The sequence below is a fragment of the Rhipicephalus microplus genome, chromosome 3, assembly GCF_043290135.1.
Source record: "Rhipicephalus microplus isolate Deutch F79 chromosome 3, USDA_Rmic, whole genome shotgun sequence".
NCBI classification, from domain to species: Eukaryota; Metazoa; Arthropoda; class Arachnida; order Ixodida; family Ixodidae; genus Rhipicephalus; species Rhipicephalus microplus.
This window is the reverse complement of record NC_134702.1, coordinates 227,547,012-227,567,102: the sequence shown is the minus strand read 5'-3', so window position 1 is coordinate 227,567,102 and position 20,091 is coordinate 227,547,012. Positions and strand designations below refer to the sequence as shown.

General features: G+C 44.6%; 1 protein-coding gene across 2 annotated transcripts in view; it reads left to right on the top strand.

The window, feature by feature from the left end:
• LOC142804148 (caspase-7-like) overlaps positions 1-20,091 on the top strand; it is a 73,273-nt gene that overhangs the window by 1,914 nt on the left and 51,268 nt on the right. Inside the window, exon 1 of one of the 2 annotated variants that reach the window (XM_075890753.1) lies at positions 4,536-13,389. The exons of the other annotated variant lie outside the window; for it this stretch is intronic. The gene's annotated coding sequence lies outside the window, so the exon portion shown is untranslated. Of the gene's footprint in view, positions 1-4,535; positions 13,390-20,091 lie in introns of those variants that run through there. 2 annotated transcript variants of the gene reach the window in all.

Genomic DNA, 20,091 nt, shown 5'->3' with positions numbered 1-20,091 from the left:
AGGCACCAGACAAGAGGTTACTGAGTCGACACCTTAAAGCATAGGTGAACGATGCTCAGATGCTTATTTAAGGTTGTTGTTAACTTTTCGGTAACTTGTCAATGTGCAATAGGATTGCGGAAGCAAGTTGCACAGCTATATTTTCTTTCCCAGGCTCTGACTTGACGTTAGAGCTCCTCCTGTCAGCCATGTTTACGCACGTTCGCTGCTGTTATGGGGCAGCGTCGCTGCGTTAGACTCGCTAGTAGCAGAATATGCACGCATGTGTTGGACACCAGGAAGGTGTTTTTAAACCAATTTGCCTTTCTTGAGAAGCACCACAATTCTCCGTTAATCGCTGACGAAGTTAAAGCCCAAAGAACAGCCAATGTAAAGGAATTGACGGGTAGCCGCAGCTCCAAATCCCTCGTCATCTATGAAGTGCTTCAGTCTGTTATGATGCTTCATTTGCAGCAGCTGGAGAGCAATTAAAGTTGGTTTACACTGATCATCATTAATTGGAAACACAAATTCATGAATGCATTTGTGGTCTCAAATATTGCCAACCACAAGTTGTGAGCGGATTTAACGTAGTCTTTCTTTGCATATGTAGGATTTTTATTTTCTACTGATGCTGTTTTATGAAGTCGTATATTTTGAACAAGCCAGGCAATGTTATCTAAATTAACTGCGTGATTTGTAACTTTTTGGTATCACAGCAGCCTGCCGATAAACGTTGACATCAATGGCGAATGTCATTTCACGTGGTTGTGTAGACCAGTAATGCAAGATCGCAGTCACTTTCATTTTGATCATTTTGAGTTTCATTCGCTAGGAATGACATTAGACGTGCCGTGTGAGATGGGTATTACATTGTAGCGTAAACCAGGCCCGTAACTAGGGGGGGGGGGGGTTCTGACCCCCCCCCCCCCCTCGAAATTTTTTTGATGCTTTAACTTTTGGGGTGGTACTAAAATATTTACTCGCCTTCACAGCGACCACCAGCTGCCAAAGTTACACCGCAACTTTCCTGGCATTGCTTCCCTCTTCTTCCTTTCTTCAAACCTACCCGCACGTGCACCTGCCCTATTTGTACAGCTTTGCACTTCGCCCTCGCGTTCCTTAGAGTCTTTTTTTTTTTCGTCTTTCACACCGTAGCAGCTCCTTTATTGATTCCAGATGCTTTCCTTGTGCATTGCCGCTGGAGAAGTTATCCGTCAGTGCAGACCGCACTTGTCGGCTTTGGGTTCCTACGAAAAGCGCGTCTACTTTTGTGAAGGTAAACAGTTCGACAGCAACGGCAACACCAACACGACGTGCGCAAATTTGCCAGGGAACGAAACCCCTAAGCGAAAAAACTCAGCGGCGCATTCCGAGGGCCCCCGCAGGGGCGCCTGCGCAAGTAGGCGTTTGGTGTGTAGCGACATCACGGACCCGAGCTAACGGGGGAGTTTTGACTCCCTCCTACGCCTAGCCGTGCGTGGCTTTGCCGTGTCCGGGGAAAAAGGGATCCTGGAGGTTGAGCTGACGCTGGGTCATTGGACCTTTGGCCCCCCGCCAGAGGCAACACACCCCTTTGGCCCCGGCTTCACGTAGACGGCACCCCTGGGCTGACCCATCCAGGGGAAATCGGCAGTCGCCTTTTCCTATCTCTCTCTCCCTACATCTTCGTCTTTTGTTCTCACTTTACATCTTTTTTGTATTCTCCTCACTTCATTTTACCTCCAATTTTTCCTGGCGGCAAGGGTTAACCTAGTGTAAATATCCAACCTTGGGTAGAAATATTAGGTTATAGCGGCCATGTACAGCTGGCGCTTGCGCCTCCTTCGCGTCTCGCAGCGTCCCCTTGTTGGGCTCGGTGGTGGGTGGCTGGCATGTCCGCTGAATAAGCTACCAAATTTATGGGAACTCCTAGCCCTCTCACAACCAATCGGCCCTCCAAGAGGTGGCGCACCGATGCAATTTTCGAACTTCTTCTAAACAAGAAAGATAACTTCCCGAAATACCACATTATCCACTGTGAAAGTACAGAAAAGAAAGCTAGAAGCATTTCACCTTTCCTTGTGTCCAAATGCCTTATAGAAATGCTGGGCGCAGGCTACAAGACCACAAAGACCGCCAGTGGTGACCTGTTACTCGAAATAAAAGACAACGCACAGTACCAGAGACTGCATAAACTTACAGCATTTTTTTTTTTTTCATTTTTTTTATTTCCTTAAAGACCTCTTGCGGGGCATTACATAAGGGGTGGGTACATAAAAATTGAGCAGAAAACAATCGTTTGTCATAAAGTGAAAGATGATTAGTGATACTGGTTGTGAAGGTAGAAGTACAAGTAATGGCAGGAATGTCGCCTGAAAGGCCATTCCAGGCAACTGCTGTGCGAGGAAAAAATAATGTTGAAAAAGTAACGGTGCGTGCACGTGGGCGTGCGACTTGAAGAGGATGATTAGTTCGTTGAGAGATGTGCGCTGGGGGAACAAAATAAGGTGGCATGCGCATCGAGCTGTGAAAAAGCTTATGAAATAACGAAAGACTGGCGATACGGCGGCGGAGGGAAAGGAGGGGCAGTTGAAGTTCTGTCTTTAGTGAAGATACGCTGACGTCGTGGGAGTAAGAATTATTGATAAATCTAGCTGCACGGTTTTGAATACACTCAAGGGCATCTTCAAGATAGGCCTGTTGCGGGCTCCAGATTGGGGAAGCATATTCAAGTTTAGTTCTGACAAGGCTTTTGTAAGCTAATAATTTTACATTTCTAGGTGCGTTACGTAGATGACGTCGCAAGACTCCCAATGTTTTGTTTGCCGATGATATGACTTTCGTGATATGCAAACCCCATGAAAGATCGTTACAGAGTGTGACCCCCAGTTATTTAAAAGAATTAACAGTTTCAACTGGAACATTACTGATGGAATATGGAAAAACAAGTGGAGAACGGCGGTGGGTGAAGGATAAGGCTTTGCACTTGTAAGGGTTAAGTTCCATTAGCCAATCATCGCACCATTGTTTTACATTGTTAAGATCACTCTGTAGAGCTAATTGATCAGAAGCGTTACAAACAGTGTGGTAAATAACACAATCGTCGGCAAACATTCGGATTTTACAGGTTGCATGAGTTGGGAGATCGTTAATAAATATCAGGAATAAAATCGGGCCCAGAACCGACCCCTGCGGGACACCAGATGTTACCGGAAGTGAAGTAGAGGTAGCATTGTTAACAAAGACAGCTTGAGTGCGGTTACTTAAAAATTCACGGATCTACTTTAGGACGTCGGGGTGTAGGTTTAAGCGGGAAAGTTTCAACAGAAGGCGTTTATGGGGTACTTTATCGAATGCTTTCGCAAAGTCCAGGAATATGGCATCAGTCTGTACGTTAGAATCCAAGTTAATATGCAAGTCGTGCGAAAACATAGCCAGTTGAGTCTCGCATGACAAACCTTTGCGAAAGCCATGCTGCGCGGAATTGAAAAAGTTATTTGAGTCTAGGAAGTCCATAATCCGGGTGTAGATGACATGTTCGATGATTGGCATGGAATGCTGGTTAATGAAATTGGTCGGTAATTGAGGGGTGACTCTCTAATACCTGATTTGAATACTGGGGTGACATTTCCGTGTTTCCAATCACTAGGAAGCTCACCCGTGGAAAGAGACTGCGAGTAAAGTAGACACAAAAATTTTGCACAGATTTGTTGAGTGTTGTTTAGAAATTTCGAGTTTATGTTGTCGATACCTGATGATGAAAATAATTTAAGTTTATCAATGATTGCCAAAACTCCGGGTTCAACAAAAAGGATTGGCGGCATGGAAGTACTGACTACGGTAGGCTGTGGCGGGGGTGGAACGTCAGTTTCTTTGCTAAAAACCGATGAGAAAGCTCTATTAAACAGGTCGGCACATTCCGAGTCAGTGGCCACGTCACCTGCTTCATTAGTGAGAGTAATAGTGCACGAGTGGTTGGGATTTATGAGTGGTTGGGGATCAGCCTATCACAATCACACCGCATCGAACCATGAACACCGTGAAGGGTGTTGTATCAGATGGAGACCTGATGGACCTCTCTGATGATGAACTTCTAACAGGCTGGAAAGAGGAAAATGTCATTCAGGTGCAGCGTATCAAAATAAGAAGAGAAAATAAGGAAATCCCAACGAAGCACATCATACTCACTTTCGCATCTAGCACTCTCCCCACTGAAATAGCAGCAGGTTATCTTAAACTGCCAGTTACACAATACATACCCAACCCGCGGCGCTGCTTTAAGTGTCAGAGGTTTGGGCACGGCTCCCAGAGTTGCCGAGGACAGCTTACCTGTAGGAAATGCGGCACCAAAGGTCATACCGCTGACGATGACTGTCAGCTACAAGTCCACTGCGCAAACTGTGAGGGTGACCATCCTGCATATTCCAGGTCATGCGTGGCCTGGAAAATGGAAAAAGAAGTTATTAATACAAAGTTTAAATTGAACATAAGCTTCCGTGAAGCGCGGCAGCACGTTTCCCCGCATTTTGCTGCGAACACATCGTATGCCGAAGTGGTGCGAGGGGGGTGAGCACCACTTCGGTTTTCGGCAATGCCTTGGACCACGCCCAGCGTGCCGAGGCAAACGCCACAAGCCCCCATGGGGGGAGCAGCCTCGGCTTCCCCACCCTCCTTGAATACAGCCCCACCGAAGGCCCCTGTGAACCCTGGCAGCAGCCAGGGCACCACACCAACTAAAGAGGTCCCCTCGACCTCCAGCCCGGTGGGGTTTAAGGCTCCGTCTGTCACGACGAAGCCTACAACGAAAACAACATTGTCTGTCGTCTCTCCTGAGGCGATGGACACATCAACTGCACCGGCGCAGACTGCGCCAAAGGAGCAGCGGGGTTCCCTCGACCGCTCTAAAAAAGACAAAACGGTAATTACAGGGCCTTCTAAAGGCTCTGTAAGATAAGTCACTTCTCTCTTTAGACACCAGCCACACTCATTTTGTACACACAGCACTTCTTTACTCCCATAATGGAGACACAAATTATACAATGGAACGTCAGAGGACTACTTCGAAACCTCGACGATGTCCAAGAACTTCTGCACAAACATTCTCCAAAAGTGCTGTGTGTACAGGAAACACACTTAAAATCCAAGAATACAAATTTTTTGTGTCAATATGTTGTCTTCCGAAAGGACAGAGATGATGCTGTGGCGTCATCTGGTGGTGTAGCCATTATTGTTAATCGAGGAGTAGCATGTAGTCATCTACCACTACTAACATCCCTAGAGGCAGTGGCTGTTCGAGCAGTTCTATTGAATAAGCTCGTCACCATCTGCTCTCTATACATACCGCCGCAACACCGCCTGGAAAAACATGATTTCCAGTCTTTAATAGATGAGTTACCAGAACTTTATTTGGTTCTAGGGGACCTGAATGCGCACAGCGGTTTATGGGGTGACTGTCGATGTGATGCACAAGGTCGTCTCATCAAACAGTTCCTCTTTTCATCAGGTGCTTGTCTGTTGAATAGAAAAGAGGCAACATATTATAACCTTGCAAACAATACTTACTCCTCCATAGACCTCAGTATCGCATCTCCTTCACTTGTACCATTACCTCAGTGGAAAGTCATAAATAAATCATACGGAAGTGACGATTTTCTTTCAGTTTTGAGTACACCAATAATATATGAATGTCCGCCACATGTTCCCAAATGGCTAGTAAACAAAGGCGACTGGGAACAATTTCAAAAGATTACACACTTAAGTTGGACCGACATATGCGGATTAGGCATAGATGAAGCTGTGCAGTACTTCACGGCTTTTCTTACTGACGCAGCAGCCAAGTGCATTCCACAAACATCTGGACTGCCCGGCAAACGACACGTCCCGTGGTGGAACACTGAGTGTCAGAATGCGCTAAAGGAACAGAACAGGGCATGGAGGTTGCTGCGGAACTCGCCGACAGCGGAAAACCTTGAGAGCTTTAAGAAAATAAAATCTCGAGGCAAAAGAACGCTTCGGCAGGCCAGAAGAGAAAGCTGGCACAAGTTTTTATCAGGGATAAATTCATATACACAAGAGTCTAAAGTCTGGGACATGGTTCGTAGGGTAGCAGGAAGACAAGTACACTCACTCCCACTCGTAAACACACAGGGTGACAGCCTGGAAGATCAGGCGAACTTCCTCGGTGCACACTACGAGCAAGTGTCTAGCTCTTCACACTATACTGAAGTTTTCCAAGGATATAAAACAAGGATAGAAAAGCAGAAACTAGAATACAAGTGCACAAAACACGAGGCATACAACCAACCTTTCAACTTAGCTGAGCTACAAACATCACTAAACTCTAGCAGTAATTCTGCACCAGGCTACGACCGTGTCACGTATGAAATGTTGAAAAACCTGCCGCTCAAAAGGCGACAAACTTTACTCTCTCTATACAATGCTATCTGGCTTTCTGGCACCATCCCTGCTTTCTTGAAAGAGGCTATTGTTATCCCTATTTTGAAACAGGGCAAGGACCCTTCCTCAGTTTCAAGTTATAGGCCCATTGCACTAACTAGCTGCCTTTGTAAACTTTTTGAAAAAATGATAAACCGCCGACTTTTACATTTCCTTGAAACACACAATCTGCTTGACCAGTTCCAGTGTGGGTTTCAAAAGGGTAGATCCACCACCGACCATCTGGTGCGTATCGAGGCACAGATCTGAGACGCTTTTGTCCACAAACAATACTTCCTCTCAGTGTTTCTCAATATCGAGAAGGCTTACAACACAACATGGCGTTTTGGCATATTAAGAGACTTGTCTCACCTGGGTGTGTGCGGTAGAATGCTTTCCATAATCGAGAGTTACTTGTCCAATCGGAAATTCCGTGTCCGTGTGGGCAGTATTCTGTCCCAAACATTTGTGCAAGAAACGGGAGTACCGCAAGGTGGTGTACTTAGTTGTACACTTTTTATTATTAAAATGAATTCCTTGCACCTGTCCATCCCGCGCAACATGTTCTATTCCACATATGTCGATGACGTCCAGCTTGGCTTTAAGTCATGCAACCTAGCAATGTGTGAGCGGCAGGTTCAGTTAGGTTTAAACAAGCTCTTCAAATGGGCAGAGGAAAACGTATTCGAAAGAGAGGCGTGCACTCAGAACCTGACATTGAACTGAACGGTCAACGTCTGTCTGTCAATGCGGAGCATAAATTCCTAGGCTTAATCTTGGACAACAAGTTGACATTCGTACCACACATCAAGTATTTAAAAACAAAATGTCTAAAAGCCATGAATGTTATAAAAGTGTTGTCATGTACTACGTGGGGTAGTGACAGGCAATGTCTCATGAACCTTTATAGAAGCCTGATTCGCACCCGCTTAGATTATAGCGCCGTTGTTTATCCGTCTGCGACTCAAAGTACTTTGAAGGTGCTGGATCCCGTGCAACATTTGGGCATCCGCCTTTCTACGGGTGCTTTTCGCACCAGCCTTGTAGAAAGCCTTTACGTTGAGTCAAATGAATGGTCGCTTTATCTACAAAGAAGTTACATATCCTTTGTATATTTTCTTAAGGTGAAAGCAGACAAGAAGCACCCTTCTTACTCCACTATTAATGATTTGTCGAGCTATATTCTGTTTCAAAACAGGCCTTCGATGAGGCAGCCCTTCTCAGTTCGCCTGAAGGGTCTAGCTGAGGAAACTGGAGTGTCACTTCAACACAGTTTAATGGCTCCTGTAGTATACACGCCACCATGGCAGTGGCAGATTATAGACTGCGATGTGCCTTTCCTAGAAGTTACAAAACATGCACCTATTGCCCGTATCGGAAACTACTTCCTGGAACTTCAACACAAATATACACGTCCTGAGTTCTTTACAGATGCCTCCGAGTCTAAGTCCTCCGTGTCCTACGCTGCTGTCGGCCCATCCTTTTCGGATGCTGGCCTTCTACTTCCAGGCACAAGTATCTTCACAGCGGAAGCTTACGCGATACTTGTGGCGGCTAAACACATCAAGCAATTACAAATACAAAAAGCAGTAATGTATACGGAGTCCCTTAGTGTGGTAACGGCTCTGCACAATCTTAAAAAACAAAAAAAACCCGGTCCTCGTCTCACTTTACTCAATTTTATGCACACTCTACACACTTAAACAACATGTTGTAGTGTGCTGGGTGCCAGGGCACCATGAGATCCAAAGCAACGCGATGGCGGATCAGCTTGCTGCATCCGTACTGCCACTACACCTATACCAATCCCGGCCCTTAATCTTAAGCCCTTTCTCAAACGAAAGCTCAGGGACTACTGGCAGAGCAAGTGGAATAGACACAAGCAAAACAAGCTACACGTTATCAAGCCACACCTTGGCCATTGGCCACCAGTATCAAAATCACGTCTAACAGAGGTAACACTAACAAGGCTCATGATAGGACACACATACACGACACTTTCATATCTTTTGTCCGGTGGCGATCCACCATTGTGTGACAGATGTGGTGAGGCATACAGTTCTTCACGTTTTAATCCAGTGTACACAATTAGATCCTCTAAGAAGACAACACTTTCCATTACCCTACTGACAACATATACCATTACACCCCACAGTGTTTGTCGGTAGGGAACCACTTTTCACACATAAACCATTGCTAGCTTTTTTAAGAGATGTCGGTTTTTACCATGTAATATACCCAGGCATTGCGTAGCGCGACCTTTGAAGAGAGGTTGCTGCTGCAGTGACTACATTTAAAAGCACTTGCCTCACAGCCCTTGGACACAAGGGCGCAGATGAGGCACTTGTGCTAGTGCCAAATATTTTTACGCATTTTTATTATCAAAACGTTTGTCCCCTTTTTTACTATGCATATCACGCCACTGTCATGATTTTCATACTCATGTTTTTACCCGCATTATCGCGAGAAATTTTAAGGCCTCTATACAGCCACGCAACATATCATTGTCCACATCTCTACTCATTGAAATGGCGCTCTTTGGCCATCAATTGGCCCTTGCGCCATAAATCGCCACACATCATCATCATCATCATTCCGAGGACGCAGGCTGCAGGGCAAACTTTTCTCAAACTGTAGTCCTTGCCACCGAAACGAATCATCGAAGATGACATCTACTGAAAGACTGGCATATCCGAGCAACTTCGAACAACCTTAACCACACGCAAGGAAATCTACCTCTTTTGTACACAGAAGGTATATGCGCCTCCCTACAAAGCGCACAAAGCGAGGATACAGCCGGCACACAATCCGGCACCAGCGGTGAACTTCCACAGGAGAAAAAAAAAACGCCGCCAAGCTGGGCTGCGCGCGGGAGTACAGAGGCTGACGTCACAGCCTACAAAGTGCATTTTTGCGGGGTCACGGCTATTTAATTACCGCAGCCCAGAGAGAATTATGCAGGCGCCCAGGGAGTCGTCTGTGAAAAGGTGACTTTTTCACAGGAACGGAGCAACACCTCCTTTCTGGACTGTACCACGGGAGTGCAAATGTCTCGGCAGTGCATTCTTGGGGGTTCACGTATATTAGGGGGAGTATGTAGTGCCCATGGAGTCTTCTGTGAAAAGGTCTTTAAGTAGCGTTAATCTAGTTTGCTGCAGCTGGAGTACAATAATGGGCCTGCATGCACACCAGCTGTAGCGGCGTTCAGAAAACACATGCCCCACGTGGGAGCCGGCGCGTTTATCACACTTCTACATTCTAGCCACTGTAAAGTGGATAAGAGAGGAAGAAAACATCGCCCGCCGTTCACGCCAGGCAGTCGAAGCAGTTGCAAACGTCTTTTTGGAGCCACTGGCCACTTCTGTGTACGTGCACAGGATTGCGGCAGCAAAATGAAATGACACTCTGCAACAACGCAGCAAAGGAGTCTTGCGTCTTACTTCAAGAAAGTTCAAACCGATCAAGCGGACGGAGAAGAACCGCCTCCTTCGAAGGATAAAACTTTGCCCTCCTCAGCACTGGTGGAAAGCCAAGCGCGTCCGAACTTCTGTAGCGACTCAGGAGAATGCACCGGTTTATATGAATCACCTGAGAACGAACACAAGCAGGACACCCATGCGCCGCCGGGAAATGATGGTGGCCGCAGTGCAACTCCAAGTGATCTTTGTTCTACAGTCAACGCTGGGCAAAGTGACGCCTTTACCACTGGGCAATGTCCAAGGAAGGTGAGTGGCATGGCACCTACACATTCTGGTTCGCCTCCCCTCTGTGCGACGAGTGCGAATATTTTCGACTTGGGACTGTTTGTCTCGAAAAGCAATAATGTAAATGATCCAGAGACGATGGAGAAGCTGCTTCTCAATCCGTGGACCCCTCCGGCTAACTTTAATTATCTAGCCACAGGGAAAAGGGATCTGAAGTTCCAACCTCACTGGGTAGATCGTTACCCATGGCTTGTTTATTCAGAGAAGCTTCAAGGAGCATTATGCAAATATTGCGTAGTCTTCGCAAGCGAGTGTGCAGGAAAAGGGGAGCACCAGTGCTTGGGCTGTTTTGTAACTAAGGAGTTCACCAATTACAAGAAAGCCATGGACGCCTTTAAGAGCCACGCATCCAGCAGTTATCACGCCATGTCAACAATGCTATCGGAGAACTTTTCAGCAGTCCGGTCCCGCTCACAGCATGACATCTTAACACAACTTGACCACGGCCTTAAAAAGCAGGCGGAAGAAAACCGCAAGAACTTGCTGCCAATAATAGAAGCAATCCTTTTCTGTGGCAGGCAAGAAGTACCGCTTCGCGGCACAGACGACTCTGGTCCGATAAATATGTCTGAAGTGCTGCCATTCAAAAATGATGGAAATTTCCGCGCACTGCTTAGGATCAGAGCAAAATGTGGAGATGCCGCCTTGAGAGCTCACATGGAAACATCTCCGACGAATGCGCTTTACACGAGCCCGAAAATTCAAAATGAGTTGATCACCCTCTGTGGTAAAATCATACAAAGAAAGATAGAGGAAAACGTCAACTCAGGTTCGTGTTTTTCAGTTCTAGCTGACGAGGCCACTGATATATCTCGCACCGCCCACATTTCCCTATGTGTAAGGTACATTGGACACGACACGTCGGGAGTGCCCATTCTTAAAGAAGATTTTGTAGATTTCGTTCCTGTGTATGATCTCACTGGCAAGGCGCTGGTGAGCACAATCCTGAACAGCCTTAGAGGTCATGGCTTTGACCTGAACCTACTTTGCGGGCAAGGATACGACGGCGCGGCATCAATGAGCGGCCACCTTAACGGTGTTCAAGCCTTCATTCGTCAAACAGCGCCCAAAGCATTGTACGTGCATTGTAGCGCCCACTCGTTGAACCTTGCTCTGCTTCACGCATGCAAACTCCCCAGCATCCGCAACTGTTTGGGAACTGTATCCTCAACCTGTACGTTTGTGAGAGCTTTGCCACAGAGGACGAACCAACTGCGAGACAAAGTAGAAGATTTAACACAAGAAAAAAGAAAATCAGTTCTCTCCTTTTGCCAAACAAGGTGGGTAGAGAGTCACGATGCACTTCAGCGTTTCCTTGAACTGTACGTGCCTATTGTACAATTCCTCGAATATTTGGAAAAAGAGGCCGCGTCATCTGATACTTCATCAAAAGCTTCTCAACTGCTCAATGCCATTACGAAGCCCGAGTTTGTCGTTTCGCTTCAGATCTGTAGCAACCTCTTCTCTTTGACACTGCCACTTCGCAAGTTTCTTCAAAAAATTGACTGTGACTTGGCTCAAGCGTGCGATCACGTAAAGAATGTTATAGCCGTTCTTTCCACAAAAAGGGCTAGTGCGGAAACGGAATATAATATGATTTTTCTGAAGTCGCTCTCTTTGCTGAAGATCACAAATGTTGAGATGGTCCTACCATGCATTACTGGAAGGCAGATGCAAAGAAGCAACGTACCTTCTGCTACTCCTGAAGAGTACTACCGGAGGAATGTGTATTTGCCTTTGCTGGCTGACTTCGAAAATCAATTAAGAGACCGGTTCGATGCTCATAAGAAGGTCGTGGTTGGCCTTAACATGCTGCTGCCGAAATTCTGCGCATCGGCTAGCCTTTCTGATATTGATGATGCAGTGCAGTTTTACCTTGGCGACATTCCTTCGGCTAATGTCATCGAAGCAGAGTTCACACTGTGGGTGAACAAATGCTGCCAGATCGAAGAAAAGAATCGCCCAGCTTGTGCTTTACAGGCTTTAGAGATGATGTGCAACCGCGACTTTTTTCTGAACATCCACAGCCTACTTTCTATCCTGGCGACTTCACCCATGTCAACGTCGACCCCGGAACGGACTTTTTCCACACTGAGAAGGCTGAAGAGCTACCTTCGAAATCATATGAACAACGACAGATTGACCGGACTAGCACTGCTCAGCATCCATCGAGAACTTCAAGTGACCCCAGAACAAGTCCTCACAAAATTTTGGAAGTTGCCGAGAAGGAAAAACTTCCTCGTTTAAACTTCCCTCTATGTTTCAAGAGTCGATTAAAAGCTAAACCCAGCTAGCCCAAGCTTCAACCCTTCTATGCTTTCGCAATTACGAGGAAACTATCCAGCAAGCAGAATGTGCGAACGGTAACAAGAAGATCGGAATGTCGGGCAACTTGTTTGTTTGCTTGCATACATGCTGTCACGGATTGCCGTTTTTGCGACCCGGCGTAATGGCAAATTAACGGGCGCCACACTCCCCCCCCTGACCGGTGGAACCGTTCGCTCATGAAAAGACTGGCCTTTAGTGCAGGGAAGTACTGAATGGGGTGTTCTTCTTCAAACGTTAGTCGCCGATGTTTGATCCTTTGTACCTACGGCGGCGTCGGCAGGGTCGTCAAAGGCCGCGATGCACCCCGAACTAGCTGTAGACTACAAGACGCACCGGCTGAAACCAAGGAAACTGATCATTCCCACGGACAAAACTGCTTGTGGACAAGCCGTATGAGAGAACCCAAACAGGTTGTCACTCTCTCTCAGTTGAGGACCCTCTCCTAATTAAAAAGGGACGTGGTCAATATATTTTTAGGGTGGAGTTTCTAACAATGAAACGTGCATGATTGGACCCATGTAGAGGTCTCTTTTCCCCCAGGACGAGAATCAGGGGACACGGAGGTCAATTTAAGAGCAGGATTTCGCCTTGCTAAGCAGTCTAGTTGCTGACCAACATGGTGTAGAAGGAGATCAAGAAATATCCCTTAAGTGGTTGTGGCTCCGTGTCGGCTGGCCACCTAAACTTAGCCATTCGTGTAGTTGTGACGCGAAATTAACGTCTGTAACGTAGGCATCGGTACTTGAATCTCGAGTAAGCTCAACCTGCCCGAGATCGGCTTCAAGCACTAGCCTCCCGGAAACACCAGCGCTGCAACACCGCCGACATCGCAGTTGTGCCAGAACTCTCTCTGACTTCTCGCATCCTATCGTCGTGGACTCAACGCTGCCGGTCATCACAGGTATCCCTTCAACTGTTTATACCTTCGGACTTTCTCATCTGTAGTTTTATTGTTGGTTAGTTTTGTGTAGCTTGTAATATTTCTCTCTTGTAAGCTGATTTATTGATTTTATATGTATTTTGTTAGTTGGTATGAAGTGTTGTACTAGATTCCTCTGCAACATTTCTAGATTCCTCTGCAGTGCTGCAATATCACTAGAGTTTTGTTTTTCCCCACATACGTCTCTGATCTCTTCACTGTCTATGCTTACGTACGGAGCGACCTAACCTGCTGCCATTCCTGTCGCCGACTTGGTGCTGGCGACGCTAGAGTGGCAGCTTGTAACACATACATACCGTTTTTGTACCGCGGTTACATTGTGTTACTTCATCAGGAGCCGTTGGTCGCGGTGTCCCTGGCTTTGGTGGTGCTATTGTCCAAACTTATTTCTTGCTTTAACCGGAATTTGAGGTTGACATACCAATTTCTTTATTTGGGTACAAATAATTGAAAAGTACCATCGAATTATTACAAGTAAGCGATGTACTTGTTTTATTCACGAAAATAAGCCAGTATAAATCTTAAAAAATGGCAGCCGTTCTACACGCAACCTCCCCCCCCCCCCCCCCCCCGAAAAAAATTCCTGGTTACGGCCCTGGCGTAAACACCATGGCATCTGACGAGAACTGTGGAAGCACAATGATAACTATGTAATACAGGATTGCTGTGTGACATGTATAGCAAGGGAGGACCCAGCTTTGCAATTCTTGAATCGCACGAAGTGAAACTTGCAAGGCATAGCACCAACTTCTTCAAGCTCGCAGACAGAGAGAACTGTCTGAATGCAAACCCTAGTAATTAACCAGAGGGATGGTCTTCTGGCCAGCAAATTCAACAAGAGACTCGAAACAATGGCGCTACATTGTTGGTACAAAACACAGAAGGCGAGAGATGGCAGAACCCGAGCGAGTGGACCCAAGCTACGAACTTTTTATTTTTTCTCGGGGTTTCGTGTGAAGGGGCACACGAAATGTGCCCGGAAATGCTCAGCGAGTATCAACTTGCCCAAAGCAGTGCTCTATTGAAATTCAATGACCATTTTTGCACTGACACCAGGGGCAACCTAGCATAACAACTTCATGAATGGATTCCGAAACATTCGTAACGAGTGGGCGCTCCAGTTCTGCTTTGCTATCACTGAATTGAAATGTAGGTGCATTCTCTTATTCAGGCAATGAAAAAAAAAAAAAGAAAAAAAAGATTCTCCTACAGGCAACAATCATAGCTTTCACTGATATATATTGTCACAGATCTATCATGGCATATCTGACACAGTGCCTCATCCGATTGATATTTTTTGATTTTATGAAAATTGCTAAAGTGATTGTATTGCATATAGGTGGCTCTGGTGATGTTCGAATTAGAATCAATATCTATACTCCTGTATTTTTTATTTAATTGTAAAAACTGCTTTTAATGCGCAGTAAGGTCAAAAGTTGGGCTATTTAGTTAGAAACATTGCATGTTTAGTACACCGGGAAACTATGAAGATGGTAAAACCGAAGGTACGCATTAAAAGGCACTGTAAATAAGTTTTTAACTTATGATTGAGCCCATATTAATTAACTGTTGGGCTGTGGCAAAATGAGTTTACTAAACTGTTTCATGTTAATATCAAAGGACGAATTCTCTATGTTTCTGTGAAAAGCTTATTACATGATTCGTTCTCTTCCGGCATATCAGAAAAGCTATTGACTTAATTAACGATATCATCATTTTGACTAAAGTGTCATACAACAGAATCTGAGTAAGCGAGGTTTGAAATTTCTTCACTTCTAAATTACAGTGCATATGTTACAATGGATTCTGTTGGCAAACTCAGGAATTACCTCCTGGTGTTGCTCAGAAATCTGTCCTAGGTCCACTATACATTATTTTACAAATAAATGACTTGATGAACATTCCACCCACTGCAAATGTAGTTTTGTAAGGTGACGACAGAAGTTTGTTGTTGGGAGTTAACTGCCTAGGTGTGCTTGAAACTGATGCCGATTATTGTTTAATTAAACTTTTAGTTGGGCTCTAAGCAAATCACTTACACTGAGGTATTGGTAAAGCAAGTTATGTTGCTTTTAAGCCTGTAAATGCGCATGATGACAGTGCTCCTAAGGTCAAGTTTGTTAATTGGCTGAACTTTATGGGTTTCTTTTTTTTTCTTTGGCATTGGCCAAGCAGATGTTCTACCTTACCTGGTCACTCCAGACCTTCTCTGGGTCTGAAAAAAACTCTCGGATAAATAACGATATAAAAGCTCCTTCCTAGTGATAACAGAATAGAAAGTTGGGCGAGTTGGTGTATATTCATGTTAAAAGAAAAGCGGCGCACAAAAAAGACGGAGACAAAGAAGAGAACCACACACAGCGCTGCACTCACAACTGAAAGTTTAATCCGAGCAACAAGAATTTAAAAAGTAATAGCCGCGCATGACAAGTGAGATACAACGAGATTAAATGATGCGCTCATCAACAAAAGTGAACTCTTTTTTGTGCAAAAAAGATGCATCACGTGGTGCTTGCGTAAGCCAGACCTCGGTTACATTGCACAAAAAAGAGTTCACTTTTATTGATGAGCGCATCATTTAATCTCGTTGTACCTCACTTGTCATGCGCGGCTATTACCTTTCAAATTCTTGTTGCTCAGATTAAACTTTCAGTTGTGAGTGCAGCGCTGGGTGTGGTTCTCTTCTTTGTCTCCGTCTTTTTTGTGCGCCGCTTTTCTTTTTTCCTAGTGATGTTTAAAAAATAGGCAAGCTCTACGTAAATACTTACTTAGGAAATGGAAAGCGTGCCATCACTGACAGCGGTTTATTGAGGTCATATCATGCCTACAGAGAATTAGGCGCACTCATCTGACACACAGTATTTTTTTCATAAAGAAAACGGCGAAGAAAAAAAAAATGCTTCAAGCTATTCACAGTATTACAGTCAAACCTGTTTCTCATGAACTGACAACATATCGAATAGTTTGATGTATATAACTTTTAATGGAAATATTTTTTTTTGGTGCAAGTTGGCTTTATGGCACTCTTTATGGCAATGTGCAGGATTTTTTCTTTTTCTTCTTTTCTTTAAAGTTTTGTATTCTATCATGGTTTTGAGCTGAGGTTGTGGGGCGAGTTATAGGGCAGGTTATACGCAGTAAGATATGATATAAATTTATATACAGTGTCAACATCTTCGTACACAGCTGTGCTTGCTTGTCGGGCACCGGAAGAGTGTTCTCTGTCTTGACTCCAACGTTTGCTTTTTTTTTTGTTTCGTACCTAATTTTACTTTTGCGATGCTGTAAGCAACGGCAACATCAGACTTTTGTTCTCCATTTTTGATAGTAATATTTACCTCCAGCTTTGCAAAGAACTCAAGTTTCCTTCTTAGGGCATTCATCGGGCAAAAAAAAACAAGCCTAGATGCGAACAACGGCCTCACAATGTGGACGGGTGGCGTTCATATAACGTCACATAATATACAAAAATAACAAGCTCCGGCGGCGCCATTTCAGCTGCGGACACCTTGCAGATAAAGTCCGCAACCGCAAAAAGAAAAAAAAAAAGACGTTACCGGCGGGGCGCAGCCAAATGACTGCTCGGGAGAATACAACAGTGACATTTGCCTCAGCGGGTCAGTCTTTAATTATAAAAAAAAATGTTGAGCAAGCAACAAACACGGCCAAACGCACTCCGCATTCATGCTCCAGTACTGCGTTGGAACATCGGAAGCCAAAAAGGAGTTCCATTGGAAGCTAAAACGGTGGTGATTCACTTGTCTGCCGCCAGCAGGGTTTGACCCTCTAACAATGTGATGTTGTCTGGTCTCCTCGAGGAGCAGAGTTGCATTTCCTGAATGTTTCTTCCTCTATGTACCCAGACGACAAAAGCAAACTATGCAAAACAAAAGGACATCGTGTAAACATATACTGTGGGAATTTCCTACGCTATCGAGCTCTCCTGAGGCCTTTTGAAAGCATTGGCAGGTAGAGCTGCTCAGCTCGGAAGTCGAAGACTGAAAATGTGCGATGCAGCGGGCAAAGGAAGGCTAAAAAATTACAAGGTCTCCTGGCTCTTACCTGTGTAGTCTAGTCTGGACCATAAACATGCCAGATGTAAAAAAGTTAATTTGCTTACTCACCTAGCAGTTTCACAATGGTGGTCTGCTGTAATGGGTTGCATTGGTAAATTGTGGGCATTTAGGCCCCATAACTCAAATGCAATCAATATGCCCACACTGAAAAGACAGTAAGTAATCTGTGGGATCAGTTGGTCTCTAAACTTTGCTCGTTGCTGCACACTATCAGCCCAGGGCATACATCCCGCTGCGGCCTGCATTCTGAGAAAACAAGATCGTTTGATTTTCCTTTCTATTCTCAACTATTATAAGTTATTTATTCTTTAAGTCGGTGCTGTTGTGAAAAAAATGGTTATTGTATGTCGGGGTGGCAGAGCTCCTGAGGTTGTTGTGTCTGACAACACAACAACATTTGAAGGAAGCAACATAACTCATTTTGATATTGCTTTTAAGCATGCATCGAATACTACAACACACATACGCACAGCCTGTATATTTGTAGGCAAAGTGATCACTGATCAGTAGTAGCTCGCCCAAGACAATGACCCTTTGGACGGGGGATACACGCACAGAGCTCTTGATTTTAATTTTTGCCCATATATATTCTGCTGCCAGGCAGCAAAGAATAATAAACTGGTATAAAATAGAAGACTACAAGTCTTACATTGACCTGCTCGACCCATCTTCACAGCATAGATTTTCTCGCACAGAAAATATGATGATGGAATTAATCCTTCGCAGACGAATGAAATGCTATAGATGACCAAAATATTCCAGGTATCCCATTCCTTTGCGAGTGCCACCTCTTTGTTAATGAGTTGTAGCGCATGTCCAGTTTGTATATATTAGCTTTAACCGCAACAAAAAAGAACTGAGTAAATTTACCCGACGCTGTATAAAGGCCCTACTGTATGGCAGACGACACTGCAGATGGCTTGCTGGTGTGCACCACATCAAATCAAGCTTTCCATTGCTTATGTCGACACGCATTTGTTGCCTGTCTATTGCATTTAGCATCATTTCTCTGATTAGATAAAACGAAAATAGCGCCATTAACTAGGAGATATCAGCACGTTGTTTACTCAAGGGAAGAGCGGAGCTTCTGAGTTCACTAGTTCAAAATTACACATTAACGGTTGAAAACCAGAAATGGTAGTTATGTGGAAGCAAAGAACAATGCATGAAAAAAACTGCTCGCTCACTATAACTCACAACCGCACATTATGCCATGAACAGAAAAGCAGCTCCCACTGTTTGGTAAAAAAGAAAAAAGGACTCGCAAGCAAAGAGGAACATCCACATGGCGCACAAGTGTCAACTTACAAACCGAATTTTATGGGTCGGGGCAGCTGGACATATATTTCTATTCAATGCTATATGAGAACTGTACACGTATACAGAAAAGTTAGTGAAATAGTTTTCATGAAAAAGGTACCATTGTGCAATCAGTGGAGGCAACAAGCTCTTGAACTCTGCATCACTGTACTCTTCCAAAACATTTCGACGATCACCTAAACAATTCCCAGGCATATAATTCGTTGCTTCAGCCTTGTTTGCAGGTTCATCAGAAACATGGTGAACTTGAAAAGCGAATTCTTAAATCAGCCGAACGATGATACGTCTACCATGTTCGCGTGTAAGCTAGCCTGAGAAGCACTCAAGGGAGCTTCTGACCTATCTTAAAATTTTCGAGGACCACACTGAGGATTTTCTCCATTCGAAGCTAACCTGAGGAGCGCTCAAGGGAGCTTCTGACCTACCTTGAAATTTTCGAGGACCACACTGAGGATTTTCTCCATTCGAAGCTAACCTGAGGAGCGCTCAAATGAGCTTCTGACCTACCTTGAAATTTTCGAGGACCATTCTAAGGATTTTCTTCATTCGAGGAGCGTTTCGAGTCTAGAGCAATTTCTGCAACGCAAAAAAGTCCTCGAGGATCCCTGAAAGTCGAGTTTTCAGTTGAGGAGCGTTGGTGAAGACGGGCCTATGAAATCTTCTAGTGGTAAGGAATGAATGTTGCCAGTGAAGGTATTTCAGAGCTTTATTGTATCTCGAGAAAGAAAGTGAAGAATTTTTAACCCTTTCAGATGCCACTTATAAAGAACTGTTAGCAAATGTGTCAAATCGCTGCAACGTTACTGCAAGGCTCTCTCAATATGCTATTGCGGCAAGAATAATTGAATAATTTTTGAATTTAAGGCTGTTATAACAACTCATTCTAATTAACTTCTAATTGAATATCTTTTTACCTTAAAGTCAAAGATGCTTACCTTTCACATAAATAAAATAAGCTCTCAAGCAAGGAATGTAGTGCAAATCTATTTTCTGTTATGTTCATTTTAAGCCCAGAAAAATTTTTCTTTTTACATTGCTTGAAGGAAGGGGCACATTGCACGACTCATCGAAAGTGGTAGTCCCTTCAGAAAAGTGACCATATGTGTCAGCGCACTGCAAAATGAGGTCAGGTAAAAATTAATTTATTATGCAGGCAGTTCAATTCATCCCAAGTGTTAAAATATCTTGCCTTTTAATTGCATCTACTTGATGCAAATAGTGAAAACGAGTAATGTACTCAATTGTGTACGTAGCGTTTCGAAGGGTT